We start from the raw sequence: 27,544 nt of genomic DNA, 5'->3' as shown, positions 1-27,544 counted from the left end.
GGTCGGGAACGGGCTGCTGGCAGAGGGAGGCCTGGCATCCTCCTGGATCTGGAGTTGCTGGCAGAAGCTCCATTGCTGTCGGGCCCAGATTATGCACTGCAGCCCAACTATGGGCCACACAGCGCAAGCGCAGACTGTCTGCACTTCTGCTGTGTGGCTCAAACCTGGGCTGCAATGCGCATGTGGTGACCTCCGCTCCACTGGCCGGGTCTAGCAAAGATTTTGGTGAAACTTCATGCTCCAAGCGGAGTGCCAAAAACTCAGTTAGTCCATCAGCGGAGTGGAGCTCACCACCCACCCCTAATTAAGATTATCCTAATTTGTATAATCCATTTGACAGCGAGCACTGGCCCTGGCATTGGTTGGCAGTGCCTATGGCACAGTCGGAGTCAGTAACCAGAAGTATCAGTCCAAAGGTTTGGGGGGGTGATCAGGCAAAAAAAGGAGGACTTTCCCACATATTTGTTCAGTGCTAACCTACCCAAAATGCAGCTCAGCTTTGTAGCGGGGCAAAGGCAAGTATAGCGTTAAGGAGTAACTGGAGAGGTAGGTGCATTCTGGGAACAGTAGTACACTGTTTCTGGTAGTTACTTTTGACTTTGTGAAGTCTTATGCTGGCACTATGTAAACATGTTGACACTATATGAATTACATATAAAGAGAAATGTGTTAATAACTCTCCTAATCTGCACTATGTTCACTAACATTTGAAAGTAACTGATTGCACTCGATGGATAGCAAATAATTTTTAAGTCAGGGACCTTAGTCAGATCACAGTAGGTTATGATAGCTGAGTTTTATTTTTCAGAAGCTTCTATTGGACAAATGCTGTCACATGGATTTTTATACATGTTCTGACCTGTAAAGAGAAACAAGCAAACCGACACCAAAACGAACTGCATTTTTTTGGTTTCTAATGATGTCTACTTGTTTCAGTCGATATCCACCCAATAAAACTGTTTCTTTTGTTGTTGTACTGGACTGTCTTCTGATGTGTATAAACTAATAATTCAAAATTAGGATAGGAGGCAGCTCTTATAACTGGTCCGCAGGAATGTCCACCCGGGTAAAAATAAATATGCGAGGGTCAAATGTAAACTATGCCAGCATAATTTATGTAATTTCTGTAAATTCATGGTACGCTTGCTATGCAAAATGTCCAAGCTGACAAAATTACACCACATCACACAATAACGGTCTGTTTGTGGCAAAATGTTCCTGAAAATGTGTTGTAATTACAGGAATACCCTGAATGTGAGCAAATTGTTGATCGTGCCACTTGTGTTTTTCATTAAAGTGTTTTTTAACGATTAATAATGGATTTTTATTTCACGTAATTATGCGCACACTCCTAGTAATAAATGATTGTATCCCATGTTATCTCTACAACACAAATGATCTGATGCTTGAAAGGAAAGAGTACTATCAAAATATTGCTTAACTTGGCGACACGAAGAACATTGTGAATGGGAAAGTTATAGATAAGCCAATCATTGATTGGCACATTGATTTCCCTTAGCCCCTCCTGTTTACACCTAAAGCTCCTGATGAAGCATTCGGTCGACCCAAAATGAAGAAAGGTAATAACTGCAGTCGGGCGGAGAACTCAGCACATATAATGTAGGCCTGACCTATCTTTCTATGTGCGGAGTTCTCTGTCCCACCTGGGGTGTCTCCACAGTTGTAAACTTACTATTAACTCAGAGTTTGTGAATAGGAAAACAACAGTAAAATCACACATAAGTATATATGTGATGAGGACACTAACAAAGTGTTTGTTTTGAATGTGAACTTTTTGGTAATTACAAAGCATGAATTTACCTAGGGAGCAACTGGAGTGCTGTACTTTACGAGGGGTGTAAATTGGGAACATCAAGTGGGAATTACATAACCCGAGCCCATGAGATTAAGGGCCACGTGTACTAATAATCAATTCCCAAAAAGTGGTTGCAAATTGCACACTTACTGTAGGCGAATCGATTTTGCTTTTGCCAACTGACCTATGTACTATTATGTTGGTTTGCATAATCGCCACGTAGAATAGGTCCTAATTCGATTTACCTCATTACTATTTATAAGGTAGGTCGCAAATTGCAACTAACTCTGATTGGATACCATCTCAGGGATGGTGGCCTAATGGGATCAGCAGGCACCACGCTTGTGATCAGGTTTTTTTCTTAAATACAGTTCACTTTCATTTAAAAAGAAATCAAGGTTACATTTAAAAAAAAAAAAAAACATTTTACAAATATTTACAAAAGGGTAGGGGTGCCAATAGGAACCCTTCCCCTTGGCAAATGGGTTACAACATTTATTGAGTCGATGTTAACCAATCAATGATTTTCTACCAAAATAGCAGTAGCAAACCATTGATATATATCATTACTAATAACAATTTGGAAAAGACAACCTAGACATTCCCCTTCCGAGTTGAGCATCTGTATGCATCACTAAGCCCTTTTGTGATTCAGTAAGCACTGAATCATACAAGGCTCGCAGCTTCAACCGGGTGTTGTATTAAGGGACACTACACAGTTCTGATCACTTAGGCCCGTATTTATACTTTTTTTAGCGCAGCATTTGCGCCGCTTTTTGACGCAAAACGGCGCAAACCTACAAAATACAATGGTATTTTGCAAGTTTGCGCCGTTTTTGCGTCAAAAAACGACGCAAATGCGGCGCAAAAAAAGTATAAATACGGGCCTTAGTACCTTTGTAAAAATAATTTTTAGTGAAACATCCAGCTCTGAGGGAGCATTGTATATAAAATAACTATCTCTGGAAAAATAAAATAAAGCAGTTCATTTAAGAGAAATTCATATAAAATACATTAACTAGGCCTTCAATATATAAAGTTCGAAACCAGCAAAGGTGAATAGGTGACAGCAAGACATAGCGGCTTTTGCTTTCAATACCTGACCACATACGTCACCACATTTGTATTCCAGATTGTGGGTATTTTGCATTTCTCTGCCCAGGTCCCTCCATGATGTCCTGCCTGGTTATAAGTGTGTTGTCTGCACCGAAGACTTCAGAAACAAGCCCCTGAAAGATCAGGAACAATGAAGGTGATGATAACATCTCAGTTCTTCCTGATGCTGCTTCTCTGGATTCATGGTAAGAGTTGTGCCTGTGGGCTGTGGTTTATGGATCAGAGAATTACATCTACTTCAAATGGCAGTATATTAAGTCCAAAATATTTTATACTATGCAAATGGTGCTGGCTGATTAATCGTGTAAATAATTACCTTTCTGTGTTCAGAGTCCATAGGGCATATTGTGCTGACACAGACTCCAGGAGTCCTCGCTGTGTCCCTGGGAGACACCATCACAATCAGATGTCAGGCCAGCTCATCCGTCCGCGGTTCTTTACACTGGTACCAGCAGAAGCGCAGAGAAGCCCCAAAGCTCCTCATTTATTATACTACTGCTGGAGTGTATATTTTTAAAAGAAATATTAATACAAAAGCTTGCAATATATTATGTGATAAAGCTGCATAGAAAATGTGTTAACATAGAAAAATAATGCACATGTTTGAAATGTGCCCACCGGGAGTGGCAAATGAAGAGGGTTATTAGGTCTGAATTATTATGCAATATGGTTTGAATTTGTATTAGTATGTCATAATTAAGGTTACATGGTAAGAGTTTGCTTCATTAAATAAAAGGCTTTAACTTAGCAAGGGCTTGGGCCTAGCTGCCTGGCCTCATATTTGAATTGTATTTTCTAAACTGTAGTGTGCTGCTTTTCCTGAAGGACACAAAGCTGTACTTTTCCAGAAGCTATGTGTGTGTAACAGTAGTAAATTATTTCTTATGAGACCTGGCTTGCTCAAGGCGATATTCTTGCTAAATGCAACAGTGTAATTCGTGACAGGTGCAAGGTTAACTCTCCTAGGAGAAGACACTGAAGACACTGACTGGAGCGTAAAAGGAAACATTTGCTACCTGACATTCCATCCGTTGAAGATGTCAATAACATGTACCAATCCGAGACATGGGAACTGTGAACTGTGGAAAATTCTAGTAAGGTGTTTGAAAGATAATTGGACAGAGATACGGATGCGCCAAACTTTATCCAATGAGGAATTAGGGAATAGTTAGATAGTTTTGACTTAACCACGTGACCCAAGAAGAAATCAGTCATTGCAATTTCTTCCATCCTTTCTGCCATTTGCCATTCTACATTGTCTTTCGGACACTTTTCATTTATTACGTTTTAGTCATCCTACCACCTAAACCATCCTCTGCCCATTTTCTTGATATTATCTTTTCCTCCATCTAAGGGAAGTAATCCATTCCTTAGCTATACTATTTTGAGATTTTGCCCCATTCTAACTTTGCCCGATGCTGATGTACTGATGTCCTGAGGACGAAAACTGACGCTGCTTGCTGATCTGTTGGATTGGTAACTATTCAATGCAAATTGTGATTGTCTGTTTGCCTTTTCTTTCTAGGTACAAACTGCTATTTTAATAGAGGCCTTAGTATAGATGTTTTCTAAATTCGTGTTCACTAAAATATTTTGCATGAAGCCCAACATGCTAATGCTAATTTGAGGTCAGTTAAGGTGTTTACTAAAATATAATGCAAATAGATAAATGACTGGGTTCTTGCTTTGTTGATTTGTGTACTAATGAAACTCTGCTAAGTTGATTCATATTAATGACATGCTTAAATATTGAATAAGTATAATCCATGCATTGATTAAATTGTGCTCTGATTGCTAATTAACAGTGTTTTCTGATGTGTTTATTGCTAATGAGATTAACCTGACATGATATTAGATTGTTACTAATAGGGAAGTAAATATCCTAACACTTAATTAAACTTGTGTGGTTATTCATGACTGAAAGGTCATGGTGCATTCAATTATTGATTATTATTGATTGTTCATTGATTAGTGATTGTCATTATTGATTGTTTTATTGATCTATTGATTGATGATGCTAAGAAAATATTTTGTACTGGGAAGTCTCCAAATGTGGTCCAAAGGTTTGTCAACCTAAAATGCGTCTCCTTGTAAGTTTACTTATTAAGGCTCTGACGCGCTAACAGTTTTTGGTAGCAGTGAGGATGGTTTGGTCCTTTGGGGCCCCAGTACGAAAGAGCAACAGTTTTGGTAGATACTGATGGGTTTGGCCCATTGAGGTCGTGGTACGGATGGTAAAAGGTGAAGCGGTTTGGTGGTAGGCAAGGTGTACGCATAAATTGGGTTTTGTGGGTTTATTCTTTTTCAATGATGCAAATTGGAGAGATGATGTGTCCCTAAGTCCCAAATGACTTTCCCGGAATCTCGGAGCTTGCTGAAGGGAGTTTGAGTATGTTCTCGGTGTTCTAGTGATACTGTGAATGAAGTAGGTTTTGCGCTTGCACAGCTTATTCAAATCGCAGGTGAATTGTGAGGTTTGTGAGAATTTTAGGCCAGATGATGATGTTTTAGTAGGCGTGGGCGTACTCCGCAGTATGAGAGTAGGGAAGTCGGCGCACTTCATGCAAGTGTGGCACTTTGTGCTAAAAAATTGTCCACGTAGTTGTTGATGATGTACGGACCCTGCGTGGTCTAAGACTCCGGAGTATATTGATAAGTGTATGAGGCACTTGGTTTATGTTGTAATTTATGCAGTTTAATAGGTCGATAGTGAAGTCGACGAGCTGAGTTTGAGTCAAAAGTGAGTGAATGAAAACTTCGAAGGAGATTTGGTGAGTTCTAAAGTGCACTAGAACAATAATCCATTGACAAGTCGAGAGTAGAATTTGCAGGTCAAATTTTGCTTGCGAGTGCAGGATCTGAGAAGGAGAGAGTAGCGGCCGGGGCTAAGCGAAATCTCTGTAAAGTTCTGAAGCGATTGTGTTACCGTTCCTGTAGTAAACCGGCAAATTTGAGTTTTATTTTGATGGGTGCTCGCAATATATTGCATTAGTTTTGTGGAAATTGAGTGTGGTAAGACAAGCCGCAAGACTTTGTCAGCTGCAGTACATGTGAGTGTGACATCATCGGAGCTGCGCTGCGATAGGTTGGTTAGTGAGAAGGGTCGCGCACGGATTGGCAGCTGTCCGTGAGAGCCAATTGGTTGAGAAGGTAGGCAAAAAGAATTCTGGGAATAGAAGCCACTTCCTGATTTGCTTGTGAACAAAATAAAAGAAGTAAAGATTACATTTTTCAAGGCTTTAAAGAGCGCGTTGAGGGGAGATGAATACATTACCGTGAGCATAGGGGAAGTTACACCGCCAGAGGGTACACAGCTTACATTGTAATGGAGGAAAAGGGTCTTGTGCCATGCCTTTGGCTAAAGCAATGGTGCAAAGTGATGGAGAAAAGTGGGAGCTTGGTGTTTCCTGTAAATGGAATGTTCAATTTGAGGATTTTGGAAAATTTGCAGATGGTGCTATATGATCTGAAGCCACCTCCGAGGCCAGCACAGTTTGAGGCGTTAGCAATCTGGGAGCTAATGGCAAGACAGCAACAGCAACAGAAATTTGAGAGGAGAATGAGGGGAGCAGAAAAGACACTAGCAGAAGCTAGATGGGATTGTGTACAGAATGTTTGGAGAAGAGAGACATTAGACGGAGTTAAGCCGTTTCCAGCGATAGCCCAAGAGGCTGAAGGCAAAGGGAGAAAAGCTACCTGTAAGACTGACAGAAGTCCTTCCAGAGACACAGAAGCTAGAAAGTCCTCGATAGAGATAGATGTCTCAGACGATGATGAATTCCTTACTCAGTTACTGAATGATCATCCACCAACATATGTGGCAGACGAAAATGGCCAGAGTGCCAGTACATGTCCTACAGGTTTGACACAAGAGAAGGCGACAATGAACCCGACACAGGCTAGACCTATGGATGTGTGAGGCTTCTTGCCCCTAGAATTTAGGACCCCTGCCACTAGATTCCGTTCTTTTTGGTTGGAACAGTGTATCATTTATATTTTGACATTTCCATTAGGGGGATATACACTGGACCATAATTCCTCCTGATCCCTCTTTTTTGAGTATATACACCTGTCCCGACACAAGTTCCGATGCAGAATAGTTTTGGTGTGCCCACCGTATAGGTGATGCAGCCTCAGTTGCAGCCGCCACAGGTTCAGAGACTTTACCCTGATGTACGCATTCTAGAGACTACCACCAATCTGATGGTGCCAACAGAGCCGGTATACTCGAGACCAAAGTTGATTCAGACTGAGCCAACTCCGCTTTTACTGCCCCAGGTGCAGCCGCAAGTGATACCGAGATATACTTCGTTCACAGGAGCTCAGTCAGACATGCCACCAGTGATGAGCCAGAATATGGGAGTTAGTCTTCCACAGGTTTTGGGAAATAGACAGACACCAGATGCCATATCTTTGCCTATTATGGTTGGTCCACCCGAACCATTGTATGCGCAGGCGAAGCCTAGTGTATGCGATCAAGATGTAAGGACACAAAATACTACAAAAGGAGGGTTAGCAGAAAGCTCCTGAGGGATGATTCCAGCAGAACCGACATTTGAAGGATCCAGATCCTTGTTAGATTTCAGTCTGATTGGGGCTCCTCCAGATGCTATGAGACAGTCAGGTTCGAGACTGCTGACACCGCAGATCTCGAATGCGAAAGTACCACAGACACCTTTAGTACAGGCTGGAAATATCTTGTTGCAAGGTTTAACTGCACAACAGCTGACCGATTGGTTAGACAGACTTAATACTCCACAGACTGCTCCTGTAGCAGCAGGGAGAGCATAAGGAGAAGAGTACCTAATCCATGTGAGCTTGGGTATGGAAGCAAATTAACTCATTGAAAGGAGCATGGGTGTGAACAGGTTAGAGTCATACACGGAAGCAGAATTGAGGTACTTGTGCCCAAAGATAACTAGAGAAGTGAGCAAGGTGCACCAGAGGTTGACAAACCTGGCAGACAAGCACGGCATAGATTTAAAGAATACCAAACATTTGAAGAGAAGTTACAGATTAGATTTTGAGCCAAAAGATTTTTAACATATGAGGTCCACTGGAATGAAAGCGCACCTCAAAGAAATACTGCAAAGTGCACAAGTTTAGGGAGCCTTAGAGAAGTGAGAAGGCAGCTGGGCGAAGAAAAGAGACAAGAGGAAGAGTGATTGCATAGAGCAGACAGCTAAAACGCTACCGGATACAAGCACGTTAAAGATGTTACCAATGAGAGAGACTGCCGGAGGGGTTCTTGTCCATGTACCTTGGACTAGAGGTGATATTCTGTCATTTACGAATGAATTCCCCAGGTTGAGGGAGAAACCAATAGAGTGGTATCAGCAGACAGACAGGTTTGTGAAGCTTGCGAAGTCTCTTTGGGAAGACCTGAACACTCTCTTTAAGATAATAGTTCCAGCTGACTTGTGGATTGAGTGCAAGAGGAGAGTAGATTGGCCGACTTAGGAATCGGCAAGGGACAGAAACACAGGTGCGCTGTCTCCTGATGTGATGAAGTATTATTATAAAGTGATTGAGTTTCTGAAAACTAGAGTTTCGCCTAAAAAAATTGATTGGCAGAGGATTCATCGAACGGCTCAGGAAGTCAAGGAATCGATACATGCATATTATGAGAGGTTGTTGAAGGCGTTCAAACATTGCAATGGCACAGAGGTTATTGAGGGGAAGGACATGAATCACCTTGTGTTCAGATTCGTGTAAGGGTTGAGACCTGAGATTGGCCAGATGATTAAGAATCATTTGATTTGCTGGCAAGCAAAGCCGGTTTAATGAGGTGTTGCAGTATGCGAAATACTGTAGCGATCAGATTGAGTTGAAGCAGAGAAAGTTGAAGGAGAAAGCGATGGTGTTGCAAATTAAGGCAGCACAGACAGGGATACAGGGAGGTTTTCTACAGCCAATGGTACAGCAGCCGCAGGGAAACGGGATGTTTCAGGTGCAGGTTAGAGGTAGAGGTCGAGGAGGTATTGTGAACCGCGGTCCGGACTTGAACACTGTAGTAGTTCAAAACAATGCACAGGGAATGAAGAAACTGTTACCTTGTAATGCTAGCGGGGTCGTTGGACACTGGAAGCGGAATTGCCCAATGATGGTGCAGAAAGGTGTTGTTCAACAAAGCAATGATGTCAGTTCATTTCAAAATGTGAGAGGACAAAGATTGAGAGGTTCAAATCCAAATTTTCTGAAAAAATGTGAATCAGATGCAAGGTTTTCAATCCATGCAGCAGGAGCAAATGCCACGTATGCAGCCGATGCAGTTACAACCAATGCAACAGCAGGTCCCCATGGTACCTAGACAGCAAATGCAAGTGCCTTTAGCCCCAATGGAAGAGCAACAGGCGATGCTTCCTCAACAGGTCACAGGTCAAAGAATGAGTCTAAATAAACAGCGCAGCAATTCCCGTTGCGTGGTGAGAATGGAATAAACGATGAATGGTTGGATGAAAGTTCAGGCGGAGAGGAGTGCAGGCTTGAGGCATCCTTGGAGGTAGATCATAGAGGACCCTATGTGCAGCGGAAGGTTATGGGTCACAAAGTTTCATTTTTGGTTGACACAGGAGCTACATGCTCCACAGTCAGAAGTGCAGAAGTTCTGAAATTGCCCCTTTCAGGAGAGACAGTTAAGGTAGTACGAGTAGCAAACCAACTCCTGACTAACCCGATCACAGATCCAGTTCAAGTTGAGCTTAGCACTTTCCAAGGACTGTACTGATTTGTGGTTTGTGATTCAAGTCCCGTATCCCTATTGGGAAGAGACTTATTGTGCAAAACGAGGTGTCTGATCACCTGTTCCAATGAGGGAAATGAGGTCCAGACAAACAGTGACGATGAAGGGGAGGAACAGGTTTCAGAGCCTGAAAATGAGACTACAGATGAGGAATATCCTCTGATTAACTTCTTTCCGATGTTCACAGTGGCTGATCTCCCTGCAGAACAGTTCAAGTAAAGGTGTGGGATTTGAGAGAGAAAGATAAAAGGCTGATAAAAGGAGTAGACCCAGTTAAAGTCAGTGTGAAGCCTAATGCTGTGTTTCCCCAGATACCGCACTGCCACATGGCACAAGATGTCCTTATAAAGGTTGCGCAAAATCATTGCAGATTTTGTGAAACAGGGAGTCTTGAAGGAGGTATTGAGCAGTCCATGTAATTCACCAATAATGGGACTGAGAAAGCCTCGTGGGAAAGTTCGGATTGTCCAAGATTTGAGAAAGATCAATGACATAGTGGTAAAATGTTGCCCAGTGGTGCCAAATACAGAAGTGATTATGTTTCAGATTCCATGTGATGCAGAATGGTTCACAGTGATTGATGTGTCCCAAGCGTTCTTTTCTGTGCCTCTTCATGAGGACAGCCAATTTCTCTTCTGTTTTAAGTTCTTGGACAAGGTCTACAGTTGGTGTCGAATTCCTCAAGGGTTTTCGGAATCACCTTCTATATTCAACCAGATACTGAAGAAGAATTTGGAGAAATTGGAGCTGCCTATCCAATTGGCTCTAGTGCAGTACATTGTTGATTTGTTAATTGCATCCAAAACAAGGGACGAGTGCAAGTATGATTCGATTGCCTTACTAAATCACTTGGGAAAGAACGGACACAAGGTGTCCCCCACGAAATTGCAATGCTGTCAGAAAGAGGTGAAGTATTTGGGACATCAAATTGAGAAAGAGTCGAGGAAGTTATCCAGGGAAAGAATAACTGCAGTGCTACAGATGAATTCCCCGTCTACACAGAGAGATATTCGAATGTTCCTGGGAATGGTGGGCTACTGTCGTCAGTGGATCCCGAATTTCTCAGTCATCTTCAAGCCATTGCTGAGGCTGATGGCCAAAGAGAAGGGAGAGAAGGAAATGAGAGCGTTTACTGAGTTAAGGGAGAGCATGTGCAGGGCTCCAGCTTTAGTTATGCCTGATTACACGAAGACTTTTGTTCTGTTTTGTCATGAACGCAATGCATGTTCTTTCTCTGTCTTGACACATGTCCATTGAGGTGTAAACTGACCAGTAGCATATTTTTCAGCTACATTGGACCCAGTTGCAGCAACCTTACTGGGTTGTCTGCGTGCAGTAGCAGCAGTTGGACAATGCCTTACACAGTGTGAAGGCATAGTGATGGGACATCCTTTAACAGTCATGGTCCCTCACTCAGTTGAAATTCTCCTGAAGCGTACAAAGACGCAGCACATCACCAATGCAAGATTGACCAAATATGAAACAATTATATTGGGGTCACCAAATGTAACGTTAAAGAGATGTACAGTGTTGAACCCGGCAACTTTACTTCCAAGTGAGAAAATAGAGGTTGAAAATCTGGAAGATGTGGATCATGATTGTCTTGAGGTAACGGAAATGTGCACCAAACAAAGACCTGACATTAAAGACACCCAATTGGAAGAAAATGACCAAATTATCTTTGTAGATGGCTCATGTTTGAGAGACTCAGTAGGAGTGCTGAGAGCTGGATATGCGGTATGCACAATTTCTAGTATCCTGAAAGCATCCTGGCTTCAAGGAGTGTATTTCGCTCAAGTAGCTGAGCTGGTAGCTCGTACCAGGGCTTGCCATGTCTCTGCTCAGATGAGAGTCACTATCTATACTGATAGTCGGTACGGATTTGGAATTGTTCTTGATTTTGGCCAATTATGGTCACAGAGGGGTTATTTGACCTCTTCTGGTAGGCCAGTAACAAATGGTGAAAGAATTAAGATGTTGCTGCATGCGATTCAGTTACCTCATAAAAATGCTGTGGTGAAATGCAGTGCACACTTGAAGTCACAAGACTTTGTTTCAATGGGGAATGGATATGCGGATCAAGTCGCAAGGTTTTGCGCATTGAACTGTATATCGTTCAAGGATCAATGGGAATTGTTACCTGAGAAAGAAAATGAGACATTGAGGGTGATTGACACGTTAGAAGAGTTGAAATTGTTGCAGGACCGTGCCAGCAAAGATGAGAAGTGTTCTTGGGTTAGGATGCAATGCATACAAAGACCAGATGATTTGTGGGTTTTGGATGAAGGGAAAATGGTTTTGCCGAACAGCCTTTTGTCACAGTTTGCAAGGTTTTATCATGGCCAAGCACATATTAGGAGGCATGCCATGATCAGGTTGTTCAAGATTGACTGGTTTAACCCAAAGTTTAGACAAGCTGCAGAAGAGATTTGCCATTGTTGTGTCATCTGCCAACAGATGAACGCAGGGAAAGGGACAATGGTAAATTTGAGCCACATTGGAAGAGCTGGAGGTCCATTTAGCAGAATGCAATTGGATTTCATTGAAATGCCTGTGTGTGGAGGTTTGAAGTATGTGTTGGTGATTGTGTGTATCTTTAGCCATTGGATTGAAGCATACCCTACACGCAGGAATGACAGCCTCACAGTAGCGAAGCCCAGGAAGACTATTCAGTATGCAGATGCACCTCTGTGACACCTCCACCCTCCCTCTGTACAGGCTGTCTGAAAAGTATGCACAAAGCCCCAACTGTCACTCTGCCTAGACGTGGATTGGAGTCAAGCTGCAAAACACCAGATTCATAAGTACAGATAAATGTGCACTTTCTAGAAGTGGCATTTATGTGATAGTAATAAAAAATACACCCACACCAGTAAGCAGTATTTATTATCACCATCACAACCATACCAAACACACCTACGCTACCCCTCATAAATCAGACAATACCCCTTACACATGAGGCAGGGCATTTCTAATGCAATCCTATGAGAAGGCAGCACTCACAGCAGTGAGATACCAAGTTAGGCTGTTTGTCACTACTAGGACAGGCCATGCAATATGGCACATGTCCTGCTTTTCTACATACATGGCACCCTGCCCATAGGGCTAGCTAGGGCGTACCTTAGGGGTGACTTACATGTAGTAAAATGGGAGTTCTGGGCCTGGCAAGTAAGTTTAGATGCCAGGTCCCTGTGGCAGAAAACTGCGTACAGAAGCCCTGCGCTAGCAGGCCTGAGACAGGTTTGAAAGTCTACTTCAGTGGGTGGCGCAAGAAGCGCTGCAGGCCCACTAGTAGTATTTAATTTACAGGCCCTGGGTATAGAGATACAACTGTACAAGGGACTTATACGTAAATTAAATATGCCAATTAGGTATAATCCAATCACACCAACTTTAGATGGGAGAGCACCTGCACTTTAGCATTGGTCAGCAGTGTGAAGTGCTCAGAGACCTAGAGCCAACAGCGAGAGGTCAGAAAAACCAGAAGGAAGGAGGCAAAAAGACTGGGGATGCCCCTTCGTAAGGCAAAAAGTCCAACAAAGTGGTTTATCCACGATCGGCATATTTGATTTAATAGTAAGTCCCTAGTACAAGTGCACTAGAGGTGCCCAAGGCCTGTAAATCAAATGCTACTAGTGGGCCTGCAGCCCTGGTTGTGCCACCCACATTAGTAGCTCTGTAAACATGGCTCAGACCTGCCACTGCAGTGTTGTGTGTGCAGTTTTAAACTGTAAATTCGACTTGGCAAGTGTACCCACTTGCCAGGCCTAAACCTTCCCTTTTGTTACATATAAGACACCCCTAAGGTAGGCCCTAGGTAGCCCCAAGGGCAGGGTGCAGTGTATGGTTAAGGTAGGACATATAGGCCCTCATTTCAACCTCAGCGGTCATTTTCCTAGACCGCCGAGGTTCCACCGGGCAGAAGATCGCCAGTGGTGGCGGTCTTCCGCCAACCATATCATGACTGCTGGCAGCCCACCGCCTTTTTTCTGATGGAGAGCATCCAGCAGCCGTACTGGTGGTCGGCAGTGAAGTGGAGGCTGCTCCACCTCCACCGCCACATCATCAGAACACCGCCCACCGAATCACGTCCCAGGATTCGGCGTGGCGGTGTTCTGGTGATGGGGTGCACGTGGCGGAGAAGCCCCAATGGATCCGGTTCCCTCTCCGAGGATCACCAGAACAGGTAAGGTGATCGTCTGTTAGGGGAGGGGGCGGGGGGTGTTGTGTGAGTGCATGGGGGTGTGCGTGTGAGTGTGTAGAGGGGGTGTGTGAATGCGTGTATGCATGAGTGGGGATGTGTATGGGAAATGTGCTCTATATATCTGTGTGCGTGTATGTGTGCGTGTATGTCTACGTGTCTGTGTGTGAGTGGTGTGAGCCTGCGTGTAGGGGGGTGTGGGGGTGTGTGTGTCGTGTTTCTAGGGGGGGTGGGGAGGGGGTCCTACCACCTTTAGGGGTGGTAGGGGGGTCTTGGGTGTTGGGGGAGGACTCAGGGGAGGGGGGAGGGGGCGACCCCAATCAGTGCCAGGGAAAGAATTCCCTGGTACTGATATTGCTTACCGCCATGGATTTTGTGGCGGTACAAAACCCCCAAAAATCCATGGCGGTATGCAGGGTCATGATGCCACCGGCGGTCCAGTGATGGCTGCCGGGCTGGAGACCAAAGTCTCCAGCCCAGCGGTCGTTACCACCCTGGCGGTCGCTGTGTAAAAGTGGCGGTTTACCATAGTGGTCGCCGCCATGGTCGTAATTACATTTTTTTTCTGCCGGCCTTTTGGCGGTATTACCGCCGCTTTTACACCGACTGCCAGTGTCGGAATGAGGGCCATAGTAATGTGTTTTTTATCTCCTGACAGTGAAATACTGCTAAATTTGTTTTTCCCTGTTGCAAGGCCTGTCCCTCTCAAAGGTTAACATAGGGGGCTACCTTTAAATAGGATTAAAGTGTAGATTCCCTTTTGAAGCGGATAAATATGTGGAGTTTGGCGTCTCTGAGCTCGCAATTTAAAAATACATCTTTTAGTAAAGTTGATTTTAAGATTGTATGTTTGAAAATGCCACTTTTAGAAAGTGAGCATTTTCTTGCTTAAAACATTTCTGTGACTCTGCCTGTTTGTGGATTCCCTGTCTGGGTTTTTCTGACAGTTGGGGTGGTTGCACCTCTCACCAGACAGTGACACAAAGGGAGCTGGGGTGTAGTCTGCCTGTCCTGATGAGCCATCTGTGCTAGGAGCGAGGGGAAGAGTGGTCACTCACATCTGAAAGGGCTGTGCCTGCCCTCACACAATGCAGTCTCCAACTCCCTGGTGTGTGTCTGGGTCCTGGCCTGGGCAAGGCAGGATTTCACAAACAAGAGAGACTTAGTTTTGAAGTAAGCCTACTTCAAAGGGCAAAATGGGTATAAGAATGGCACCCAAACCACAGACTTTAGAACACTTCTGGAAACCAAGAGGAATCTCTGCCTGGAAATGAGCTGAAGAGCTGAGGAAAAAGAGCTGCCCTGCCTGCGACTGTGTTTTATGGAGCTATCATGCAGTTGCTGCTTCTGCCTGTGCTAGAGGATAAAGACTGGACTTTGTGTGCCTTCCTTCTTGTGAAGAACTCTCCAAGGGCTTGATTTAGAGCTTGCCTCCTGTTGTTTGAAGTCTCAGGGACAGCAAAGACTTCTGTCTGCCAGCACCTGGAGCCTCTACTGAGACTCCTACTCTCCCAAGTGGTCCCCATCCAGTTCCTGGGACCCTGAAAGGAGAAGATGGCAGCCCAAGAGTGAGAAATCCACGCACTGTCCGCCGTGTAGGGAAAAGATCGATGCCCGCGGCTGGAGAAACGATGTGCAGCATCGCTGATGGAGGCTGCTGAGATTGCAACCCGCGCTGCATGGTTTTCGGATCATCGTGCAGATGGATTTCTGACGCAAACACCGCTGGGGTTGTAAAAACGATGCAAGGCCTGTCCGGACCCGAGAGTGGTGACGGGATCGACGCATCGCTCCCCTGCAGAGAGAAGAAACAATGCATGCCGACCCAACTAAAGGAGAAACGACGCAAGGTATCGTGAGTGAGTGATATCAACTCATCGCAAGCCCTTTTTGACACACACTGACCCGTGCGGGGTTATTTTTGACACGCCCAATGTACATTTTCACGCTAACAGCGTTAGCGTTGTGTTTAAAATTACATGAAGACTCTTTTTGCATTTTTATTGATAATTTGACTTGTGTATTGTGGATTTTTGTCATTTTGGTCTTGTTTTGTTTAGATAAATATTTTCTATTTTTCTAAACCTGTGTTATGTCATTTTGTAGTGTTTCCATTGCGTTACTGTGTGTGTTGGTACAAATATTTTACACCTACCACTCTGAAGTTAAGCCTTACTACTTGTGACAAGCGACCAAGGGGGTAAGCAGGGGTTAGCTGAGAGGTATTCTCTTTTAACCTGACTAGAGTGAGGGTCCTTGCTTGGACAGGGGTAACATGACTTCCAACCAAAGACCCCATTTCTAACAGTCATTGTTTTGGAAAGTGGATTATTGGTAAGGGCAGGTATGTCCCCACTCATAGCAATATACCACAAACCCCCCCTAGGTCCAATCAAGGACTCAATTAATTAATCCTTGTTCAACCCTTGGTAGTGTGGCCTACAAACAGTTAGGCTTAACTTAGGAGACAGGTGTGTAAAGCATTTCATATCAACAAAACTGTAAATAAGTAGAACACAACACACAATAAAAATCCAACATCAATTTATAAAAATAGAAAACATTTTTATTTTAAAATGATACCAAAACGACAAAAACCCAATGTAGGGAACTGGACATATGAATGTTTAACAATTAAATGAAATAAGAATACATTCCAGCACATAAAAAAACAAAAGTGCCAACATGGGACATCTGGTTGCACTCGAATGGGGCAAAGTCAAAATTTGAGTTCAACTGCGATGGAGCGCTGCTTGGCTACACTGAGCGGAAGGTCTTGGTCAAATGTTTACCTTCAGGCGTAGAAGCTTTCCTGAGGATTTCCTCGGACCGGGGCAAAATCAAAAGTTGAGGCCAACCACGATGGAGCCCTCTTTGAATACACTGCACAGGAGGCCTCTGTTAAGGTTTTACCTTTGAACTTAGAAGCTTCTTTGGAGCTTTTCTTCCGCAAAGTCTAGCGGTCCTCACCAAGCCAATTTTGATGCAACATCATCAGAATGCCTTTCCGCAAGCCCCTGGTCAAATCCTGGGGCTCCGGAGCGCTCTTTTCGGTGGGACGAAACTGCAAGTCAGGCTGGGTTGCGGTTAATGATGGCCAACTTGACTCTTGATGTTGGGTCAGTCCACTTATGGAGATTTTTTCCAAAGTTGCTCCAAACATCTGGGCCTTCTTCCAGAAGTACATTTTGGGTCCCCGAAGTGTCAACAAACTTACGAAAAGGTTCCAGAAGCTCTGAGTTGCTCCTTGGAGATTGGGACTTCAGTTCCCACACTGCAACTGGCCAGAGTCCTCAAATGGCCTCATGACACTGGTCAGCTGGGCTATTCTTGCAGGACTTGATGCAGGGGGCACTGTTAGCTGCTTTGTACCTGCTACTTACAGAGAGTCCTCTCCTGAAGTTGCAGAAGCAAGGCAAATACCGTTTCTTGTTGAAGCCAAAAGTGTGCAGCTGGTGTAGTCCTTGTTGGTACAGTGTTCAGGTGCAGGTCAGGGGTCCAGCAGGGATCTGAAGTGTGTGCCAGCTATGCCATATTTATTCTTGCTCCTGGGGGTGAAAAACAGGGAGTGCTACTGTCCAATCAAGTGCAAACTACCACCTTCTTGAATGACCACTTCCTGAGAAGTATGGCAAAATTCTATCTGAGAGAGCAACATTCTTCCAAAATCCAAGATGGCAAAAATTCAGTCTTAGAGTTTAGATCTGGCTGAGTTCACCCACTGGGGGTGCTAGGTTTCCCTTAGCACATATCTTTCCAGCACCTCTCTTAATATAATCAGGGGGCTCCTTCCTGTCTGGGGCTGCAGGAAATGGGGGTGGTCTAGTTCTGTCCCAAGTGGCTTTCCCTCCTTTGAAGACCAGTTTGGCTACTCTTCCCTCATTCTGTTCTGCCATGTGCTGTAGCAGTTCTCCATCCACCAGATGCTTCCTTTGTTTCAGTCCAGACTACTTTACACCTCATCAAAGTAGTCTTGCACAGGCTGCGAGAGGCTGACCAATGAGGAAAGAACACTACCAGGCTGAAGTTGGTAACTTTCAGAAAGAGTTCTAAAACTCTTCCCCTAGGTTAGTTATGTTAAATTCAACAACGGGAAGTAATTGGATGTATAATAACATTTAATTTTATACTAAACATGCAATATTTAGCTTATTTCTGTGGAAAATAAGGCTTTAATTATATTAGCCTATGGGATCCATTGACTACAAAGGGAAAAATAATTGTGCCTGTTTTTCCCTCACCAGGGCTTATAAAACATATTTATAAAGTCCCTGCTTATATTTACACTGCAGCCAACACTATGGGTACTTAGAACAGACCTTAGGGGTGATTTATGTGTAAAAATAAGTTAGTTTAGGACTTTGGAAGTACATTTAATTACAAAGTCGAATTTGGGGTTAACTTTAACTTAAAAGCAACCAGCAATGCAGACCTACCTTTAAAATAACACTGGACACCACAGCAGTGCACTTATTGGCGTACTATATATACTGGTGTCCCTAAACCTACATGCCCTACCATGTACAGGTGGGTACAGCCAATTATGATTAGGCCCGGGTGGAGCTCACAGAGTTCCACTCCATAGAAATCTGCAGAGTTGATTTAAAACTCTGTGGAACTCTGCGGAGATCTGTGAGGGGCGGAGTGGCACCCTGTCCCGAATGCACCAGTCCTTGGAAGCGCTAAGCAGGGTTGGTCTGGTTAGGCAGGCTCAACCCTGCTTAGAGCTTCCAAGATTGGGCGCATTCAGGAGAGGGCTATTGGCAATGAAAGCCCTTTCATGTCTCTGGTGAATCAGTGTGCACGAATGAAAAAAATAAAAAAACAAGGACTCCCCTGGGTCCTCGTTGCCAGCGGCCTGGTGCTCTGCCTCCCTCTGAATCCCTGCTCCAGGGGCTGGCACTGGCTGCTGGTAGAGGCAGGCCTGGCATCCTCCTGGATCTGGAGTTGCTGGCGGAAGCTCCATTGCTGTCGGGCCCAGATTATGCACTGCAGCCCAACTATGGGCCACACAACGCAAGCGCAGATTGTCTGCACTTGTGCTGTGTGGCTCAAACCTGGGCTGCAATGCGCATGTGTTGAGCTCCGCTCCACTGGCCGGGCCTAGCAAAGGTTTTGGTGAAACTTTATGCTCCAAGCGGAGTGCCAAAAACTCAGTTAGTCCAACAGCGGAGCGGAGCTCACCACCCACCCCTAATTATGATTCTCCTAATTTGTATAATCCATTTGACAGTGAGCACTGGCCCTGGCATTGGAAGGCAGTGCCTATGGCACAGTCAGAGTCAGTAACCAGAAGTATCAGTCCAAAGGTTTGGGGGGCTAATCAGGCAAAAAAGGACGACTTTCCCACATATTTGTTCAGTGCAAACCTACCCAAAATGCAGCTCAGCTTTGTAACGGGGCAAAGGCAAGTATAACATGAACGAGTAACTGGAGAGCTAGGTGCATTCTGGGAAAGGTAGTACACTGTTACTGGTAGTTACTTTTGACTTTGTGCAGTCTTATGCTGGCACTATGTAAACATGTTGGCACTATATGAATTACATATAAAAAGAAATGTGTTAAAAACTCTCCTAATCTGCACTATGTTCACTAACATTTGAAAGTAACTGATTGCACTCTATGGATAGCAAAGCATTTTTAAGTCAGGGACCTTAGTCAGATCACAGTAGGTTATGATAGCTGAGTTTTATTTTTCAGAAGCTTCTATTGGACAAATGCTGTCACATGGATTTTTATACATGTTCTGACCTGTAAAGAGAAACAAGCAAACAGACACCAAAACGAACTGCATTTTATTGGTTTCTAATGATGTCTACTTGTTTCAGTCGATATCCACCCAGTAAAACTGTTTTTTTTGTTGTTGTACTGGACTGTCTTCTGATGTGTATAAACTAATAATTCAAAATTAGGATAGGAGGCACCTCTTATAACTGGTCCGCAGGAATGTCCACCCGGGTAAAAATAAATATGCGAGGGTCAAATGTAAACTATGCCAGCATAATTTATGTAATTTCTGTAAATTCATGGTATGCTTGCTATGCAAAATGTCCAAGCTGACAAAATTACACCACATCACACAATTACAGTCGGTTTGTGGCAAAATGTTCCTGAAAATGTGTTGTAATAACAGGAACACCCTGAATGTGAGCAGTTGTTGATCGTGCCACTTGTTTTTTTCATTAAAGTGTTTTTTAACGATTAATAATGGATTTTTATTTCACGTAATCATGCGCACACTCCTAGTAATAAATGATTGTATCCCATGTTATCTCTACAACACAAATGATCTGATGCTTGAAAGGAATGAGTACTATCAAAATATTGCTTAACTTGGCGACACGAAGAACATTGTGAATGGGAAAGTTATAGATAAGCCAATCATTGATTGGCACATTGATTTCCCTTAGCCCCTCCTGTTTACACCTAAAACTCCTGATGAAGCATTCGGTTGACCCAAAATGAAGAAAGGTAATAACTGCAGTCGGGGCGGAGAACTCAGCACATATAGGCCCTCATTCTGACCCTGGCGGTCGGTGATAAAGCGGCGGCCAACCCGCCAACAGGCCGGCGGTCCAAAATATGCAATTCTGACCCTGGCGGGAACCGCCAACACAGCCCGCCGCATTAACACTCCGACCGCCACGGCGGAACAAACAAACAGCACGGCGGTCACCACCAACAGCCAGGCGGCAGACAATGTACCGCCCACCCTATCACGACCCACCAATCCGCCACCTTTTCCGGGGCGGGAGCACCGCAGATAAAAACACGGCGGAAACAGACTACGAACGGGAAAACGCTCACCTCCACATACTCCACGCGAGATTCCGGCAGTATGGAACCCGAGTTACAGGTCATCCCCGCACTCCTATACCTGATCCTGTACCAGGAGCACGCCCGGCGGCGCGGAAGACATCGGTGAGTACTGCACCTACGACACAGGGGAGGGAAAAGATTACCGGCACACACCCACCCACCCACACCCACTACAACACACACATCAATGCATTCCCACAGATCACTGTCACAACCCACAAACCCCCCCCTCCGAAATAATGCAAAGACCAAAAGAAGAGATCTTAAACGGGCAGATATATTGAAAAATGGACAGCAGTAATCCAAATAAATAAATAAACTATGTACAAAATATATACATCTACTATATGTAGGCCAACCACTGTCCGTGGACCACAGGGGTCCTGAGCAAAGGGGCAAGGCCCAGTCCCACGACAAGAACTCCACGGAGAGAACACTGCAGGGGCATCAGAAAGAAAAAAGGACAGGCACCTCAGGGGGAAGGGAAGGGGGGGCACCTCAGCCACTTGAGTACACGACGCCAGATCCACGAGGGGACTCCATGACCACTGGCCCATCCTGGGGAGTGCAAAGCCACAGTCCATACAGTCCATACAGTGGGTGGCCTGCCCACTGGGCCATCCTGGGGAGAGCAAAGCCACAGTCCATACAGTCCATACAGTGGGTGGCCTGCCCACTGGGCCATCCTGGGGAGTGCAAAGCCACAGTCCATACAGTCCATACAGTGGGTGGCCTGCCCACTGGGCCATCCTGGGGAGAGCAAAGCCACAGTCCATACAGTCCATACAGTGGGTGGCCTGCCCACTGGGCCATCCTGGGGAGAGCAAAGCCACAGTCCATACAGTCCATACAGTGGGTGGCCTGCCCACTGGGCCATCCTGGGGAGAGCAAAGCCACAGTCCATACAGTCCATACCGTGGGTGGCCTGCCCACTGGGCCATCCTGGGGAGTGCAAAGCCACAGTCCATACAGTCCATACCGTGGGTGGCCTGCCCACTGGGCCATCCTGGGGAGAGCAAAGCCACAGTCCATACAGTCCATACAGTGGGTGGCCTGCCCACTGGGCCATCCTGGGGAGAGCAAAGCCACAGTCCATACAGTCCATACAGTGGGTGGCCTGCCCACTGGGCCATCCTGGGGAGTGCAAAGCCACAGTCCATACAGTCCATAACAGACTCCACTGCCACTGGAGGAGGCATGTTGGCCAGAGGACATCCTGCAGCCCTGCCCGAGACAGATCCTGCCCTGCCACGTCTGCCAAAGGGCCAGCGGTTCTTGCCTGGAAGGGCCCAGTTCAGCGGTTCTTGAGACGGCGGTCCCCAGCGGAGCGGTGCTGGAGACGGCGGGGCCCAGTTCAGCGGTTCTTGCCTTGAAGGGCCCAGTTCAGCGGTTCTTGCCTTGAAGGGCCCAGTTCAGCGGTTCTTGCCTTGAAGGGCCCAGTTCAGCGGTTCTTGCCTTGAAGGGCCCAGTTCAGCGGTTCTTGCCTTGAAGGGCCAAGTTCAGCGGTTCCTGCCTTGAAGGGCCCAGTTCAGCGGTTCTTGCCTTGAAGGGCCCAGTTCAGCGGTTCCTGCCTTGAAGGGCCCAGTTCAGCGGTTCTTGCCTTGAAGGGCCCAGTTCAGCGGTTCTTGAGACGGCGGTCCCCAGCGGAGCGGTGCTGGAGACGGCGGGGCCCAGTTCAGCGGTTCTTGCCTTGAAGGGCCCAGTTCAGCGGTTCTTGCCTTGAAGGGCCCAGTTCAGCGGTTCTTGCCTTGAAGGGCCCAGTTCAGCGGTTCCTGCCTTGAAGGGCCCAGTTCAGCGGTTCTTGCCTTGAAGGGCCCAGTTCAGCGGTTCTTGAGACGGCGGTCCCCAGCCGAGCGGTGCTGGAGACGGCGGGGCCCAGTTCAGCGGTTCTTGCCTTGAAGGGCCCAGTTCAGCGGATCTTGAGACGGCGGTCCCCAGCGGAGCGGTGCTGGAGACGGCGGCCATTCTATGGCCAACTGCTCATTGCCTGGTGGTGCCCTCCTGGGCAGCGGGGATGGTGCTCCTTCAATGCCCACCTGGGCTGTGGGTGGTGGGGCCCTCCTGGCCAGCTGGGCTGGGTCCTCCCTGGGCAGCGGCTATGGGGGTGGTGGGCTCCTCCTGGCCAGCTGTGACGGGTCCTCCATGGGCAGCGGCTATGGGGGTTGCAGGCTCCTCCTGGGCAGCTGTGACGGGTCCTCCATGGGCAGCAGGCCTGCTGCCTGACTTCTCCGCCTTGCTGCCCTTGCCCTCCTTAGTCGGGAGTCTGTGGCCCTTTCCTCCCTTTGGAGCTGTGGCTGTTGACGGTGGCTGGCTAGTGTCCTGGGGGGATATAGAACCCGGGCTCCTGCGGCGGCCCTTCCGCCTTCTGCTCCTCTTCCCAGGGGGTGGGCTGGCTGTCCCCTTGCTGCTGGGCGAAGATCCAGACCTGCGGGCTGGTGGGCTCCAATACCCCTGCACCCTTGTCAAGGGGGCTGCAGGGCTGGTGGTGGCTGAGGTGCTCTTCTTACCCCGACTAGAAGGAGGGGGGGGCTCAGGGTCAGGAAAGAAGGTAGCAGTAGAGAGATAGATTTTCTTGGGACAATGGATAGTGGTAGGTACAGTGGGTATGGGAGTGGAGGGAGAGGATGTGGTTGTAGGCGAGACAAGTTTTCTGTCTTTGGGTGCAGGTGCAGGAGCGGGAGGCTGTCGTGAGGTGGATGGCTGTTGGGTGGGTGGGTGGCTGCGTTTGTGTGGTGTGGAAGAGGGGGTGACAGACACAGTGGGAGAGGACACAGGGGACGTGTAAATGGCAGTGGGGGTGGTGACTGCACGTGTGCGGACTGTACTGGAGGGTGTGCTGGTGATGGAAACACTGGCTGATGGTGAGGTGAATGAAGGTGTGAGTGTAGACGTCACAGGGAGGGAGGAGGGAGACGAGGAGGTGGGGGTCACAGAGGTGGTAGTGACTGTTGGCATGTCTGCATCGGAATGTTGCTTGTGTGAATGTCTGCGTGATCTGTGGTGCTTATGTTTGGATGAGCTGCTCTTGGGTGTTGAGGTGTGTGCAGGCTGGTCTGATGGTGTGGGTGGGACAGGCAGAGGAACAGGAGACTGGGAGGAGGGAGTTAGTAGAGGGAGGCAGGAGACAGGGACAATGGCTGCCATCAGTGCTGAGGCCAGAGCCTGGAACGATCGCTGATGGGCAGCCTGACCCGAATGAATGCCCTCCAGGTACGCATTGCTGCGATGAACCTCCCTCTCCACCCCCTGGATGGCATTCAAAAGGGTAGTCTGCCCAACAATGAGCGTTCGGAGGAGGTCAATGACCTCCTCACTGAGGGCAGCGGGGGTAACAGGGGCAGGGCCTGAGGTGCCTGGGGCGAAGGAGATGCCCGGCTTCGTGGCAGAGCGGGCACGGGGCGAACGCTGAGGGGCTGCTGGGAGGGCGGAGATGGTGCGCTGGGTGGCGGCTGTACCTGTAATGGCGGGGGGCACGGATGGTGCCACCCCCGCAAGGGAGCTCCCTTCCGAGGACGTGTCCGTGTCGCTGCAGGGTCCAGTCGTCCCCGTTGTGGAGCTCCCCTCGCCCTCCGTCTCACTGGTCCAGTCAGACTCTGTGGCATGGCCCTCCTGGGCCATGTGAGATGCAGCTCCCTCCTGCCCCGATGCCACTTCTCCTCCGCCTGATGATGCTGATGCACACAAGCACAGAAAGACAAACAAAAAGGGGGGGGGAGAGAGAAATAAAGAGATTTTGAGTACATGGATCACCGGTACAGTTAGCGGACATGACAGACACAGATGCCCCCTGCACTAAGTTGCGCACTTGGGGTCCGCTACGCATTCCGTGGAACATGCCCTACACGCCTAGAGTTGACAACTGCACCCATGGATGACACTGCCCAGGGATGGCTGTACTGGCACACTACTGAGGGTGGTGGCTGGGGACACAGGGGCTTACGGGGGTGCCCAGCCTACAGATATCGCCCTGGCCTAGGGGGACCCACAGCCCTCCTCCCCCACCCAGACACCTCCACTGCGCGACAACAGAGTAGATTATGCTTGTACTCACCCCCTTGTGTCTGCTGTGCTGCCCTCACGCGCCCATCCAAATCAGGGTAGGCCACCGCCAGGATCCGGAACATCAGGGGGGTCAGTTGACGGCAGGCACCCCGCCTACGTTGGGAGGCCATCCCCAGCAGAGACTCGGCGGTCTTCTTGGTCCCGCGGCGGATGTCCTCCCACCTCTTGCGGCAGTGGGTGCCCCGTCGATGGTGGACCCCCAGGGTCCGGACTTCCTTGGCGATGGCACGCCAAATCCCGATCTTCTCATGGGCGCGGACCTATGTGACACGTACAGGGAGGGAGAAATACCACGTTCAAGTTTGTCTGCATTTTCGTTGCCAGTGGCCCAACGCCCCCCATCCCCGCCAGGTCCCCCGCCATGCCCCCCGCCAGGCCCAACATACCCCCCATCCCCGCCAGGCCCCCCGCCAGGCCCAACATGCCCCCCATCCCCGCCAGGCCCCCCGCCAGGCCCAACATGCCCCCCATCCCCGCCAGGCCCCCCGCCAGGCCCAACATGCCCCCCATCCCCGCCAGGCCCCCCGCCAGGCCCCCCGCCAGGCCCAACATGCCCCCCATCCCCGCCAGGCCCCCCGCCAGGCCCCCCGCCAGGCCCAACATGCCCCCCATCCCCGCCAGGCCCCCCGCCAGGCCCCCCCGCCAGGCCCAACATGCCCCCCATCCCCGCCAGGCCCCCCGCCAGGCCCAACATGCCCCCCATCCCCGCCAGGCCCCCCCGCCAGGCCCAACATGCCCCCCATCCCCGGCAGGCCCCCCGCCAGGCCCCCCGCCAGGCCCAACATGCCCCCCATCCCCGCCAGGCCCCCCGCCAGGCCCCCCGCCAGGCCCAACATGCCCCCCATCCCCGCCAGGCCCCCCGCCAGGCCCCCCGCCAGGCCCAACATGCCCCCCATCCCCGCCAGGCCCCCCGCCAGGCCCAACATGCCTCCCATCCCCGCCAGGCCCCCCGCCAGGCCCCCAAGCCAGCCAGTGGCCCCAAATCCATATTGAATTAAACTCACTTGTTGGTCTGGAGGACCGTAGAGTAGCGCATACTGGGGGAGGACCCCATCCACAAGTTTCTCCAACTCTTCTCCAGTGAAGGCAGGGGCCCTTTCCACAGGCGCAGCAGCCATTGTCCCTTCCAGACCGAGGTCACAGCAACACTTGCAGTATAGGTCCTCTCCTGTGAAAGTTCAAGTCGCGAGTGAATAAGTAGATAGAAAATGGCGGTCACGCCCGCGGCGGTGCGTACCGCGGCGGTGCGTACCGCCACCGCCGGCGCCCTTCGCCATTGGCTCCTGAAACCCATAGGCTTCAATGTTAACCAATGCGGCTTCGCGCCGCGGTCTTCGACCGCCGACCGCCGCGGTGTGCCACGCCAGCGCATTGACCTCACATCCCATTGTCACACTTCACAGGTCAGGCAGCCGCCATTTCGAGGGTCCATATGGCTCAATTTCAACTGCGTCACACAGGCCTAGGCCTTGCATAGCCACTCAGACACGCCATTCACTGCATAGAGAATCGTTTACTGTGCAAGCTGTGAGTACGTACCTGTGGGTTGCTTGACTGTGTGCTCCATGTTGTCCTTCCTAGGCACCGTCCGCTGGGTTTGGCGAGGAGACGGATGAATCCTCCCGTGTACAGGCCGCTGGTGGACCTGTCGACAATGGAAGCACGCCACATTATCCTGACCTACCGGCTTGACCGTGCCACTATACATGAACTGTGTGCCCAGCTGGAGCCCGACCTGATGTCCCCCATCCGCCAACCCACAGGGATTCCCCCTCTGGTGCAGGTCCTGTCAGTACTCCATTTCTTGGCAAGTGGGTCATTTCAGACAACAGTGGGAATTGCTTCTGGGATGTCTCAGCCCATGTTTTCGAAGGTGTTATCCAGAGTGTTGTCTGCCCTGATGAAATACATGAGGAGCTACATCCTTTTCCCTGAGGTGGGCGAATTGGCTACAGTGAAGGGTGATTTCTATGCCCTTGGACATATTCCCAACGTCATTGGTGCCATTGATGGGACCCATGTGGCTTTGGTTCCCCCAAGAGACAGGGAGCAGGTGTACAGGAACAGAAAAAGTTACCATTCCATGAACATCCAGGTGGTGTGTTTGGCTGACCAGTACATCTCGCATGTAAATGCCAAATTCCCTGGGTCATTGCATGACGCCTACATCCTAAGGAATAGCAGCATCCCTTACGTGATGGAACAGCTAGAGAGACACCGTGTATGGCTATTAGGGGACTCTGGGTACCCCAACCTGTCGTGGCTACTGACCCCAGTAAGGAATCCCCGGACCAGGGCAGAGGAACGGTACAATGAGGCCCATGGGCGTACTAGGAGGGTGATCGAACGCACCTTTGGCCTCCTAAAGGCCAGGTTTCGGTGCCTGCATATGACAGGTGGATCCCTAATGTACTCACCTAAGAAGGTGTGTCACATCATCGTGGCCTGCTGCATGCTTCAAAACCTGGCTTTGCGCCGCCAGGTGCCTTTCCTGCAGGAGGATGGTCCAGATGGTGGTGTTGTGGCAGCTGTGGAACCTGTGGAGAGTGAAGAGGAGGAAGACGACGGGGATGAAACAGACAACAGGGACAGAATCATTGCACAGTACTTCCAATAGGACACAGGTAACAATTCAAACATAATTTAGTAAATGTAAAATACTCTCCTGCATCTCTGCTGCCTGTCTATTTGCTCCAGTGTATGATGACTGAGTTGTGGCTTTTCCCTCCCTATTTCAGATCTGGGGTCCCCACTATGAGTCCTGTGCTTCGTTTCCCCATGGACTACA

Source organism: Pleurodeles waltl, chromosome 1_2 (assembly GCF_031143425.1).
Source record: "Pleurodeles waltl isolate 20211129_DDA chromosome 1_2, aPleWal1.hap1.20221129, whole genome shotgun sequence".
NCBI classification, from domain to species: Eukaryota; Metazoa; Chordata; class Amphibia; order Caudata; family Salamandridae; genus Pleurodeles; species Pleurodeles waltl.
Note: the sequence above shows the minus strand (reverse complement) of the source record.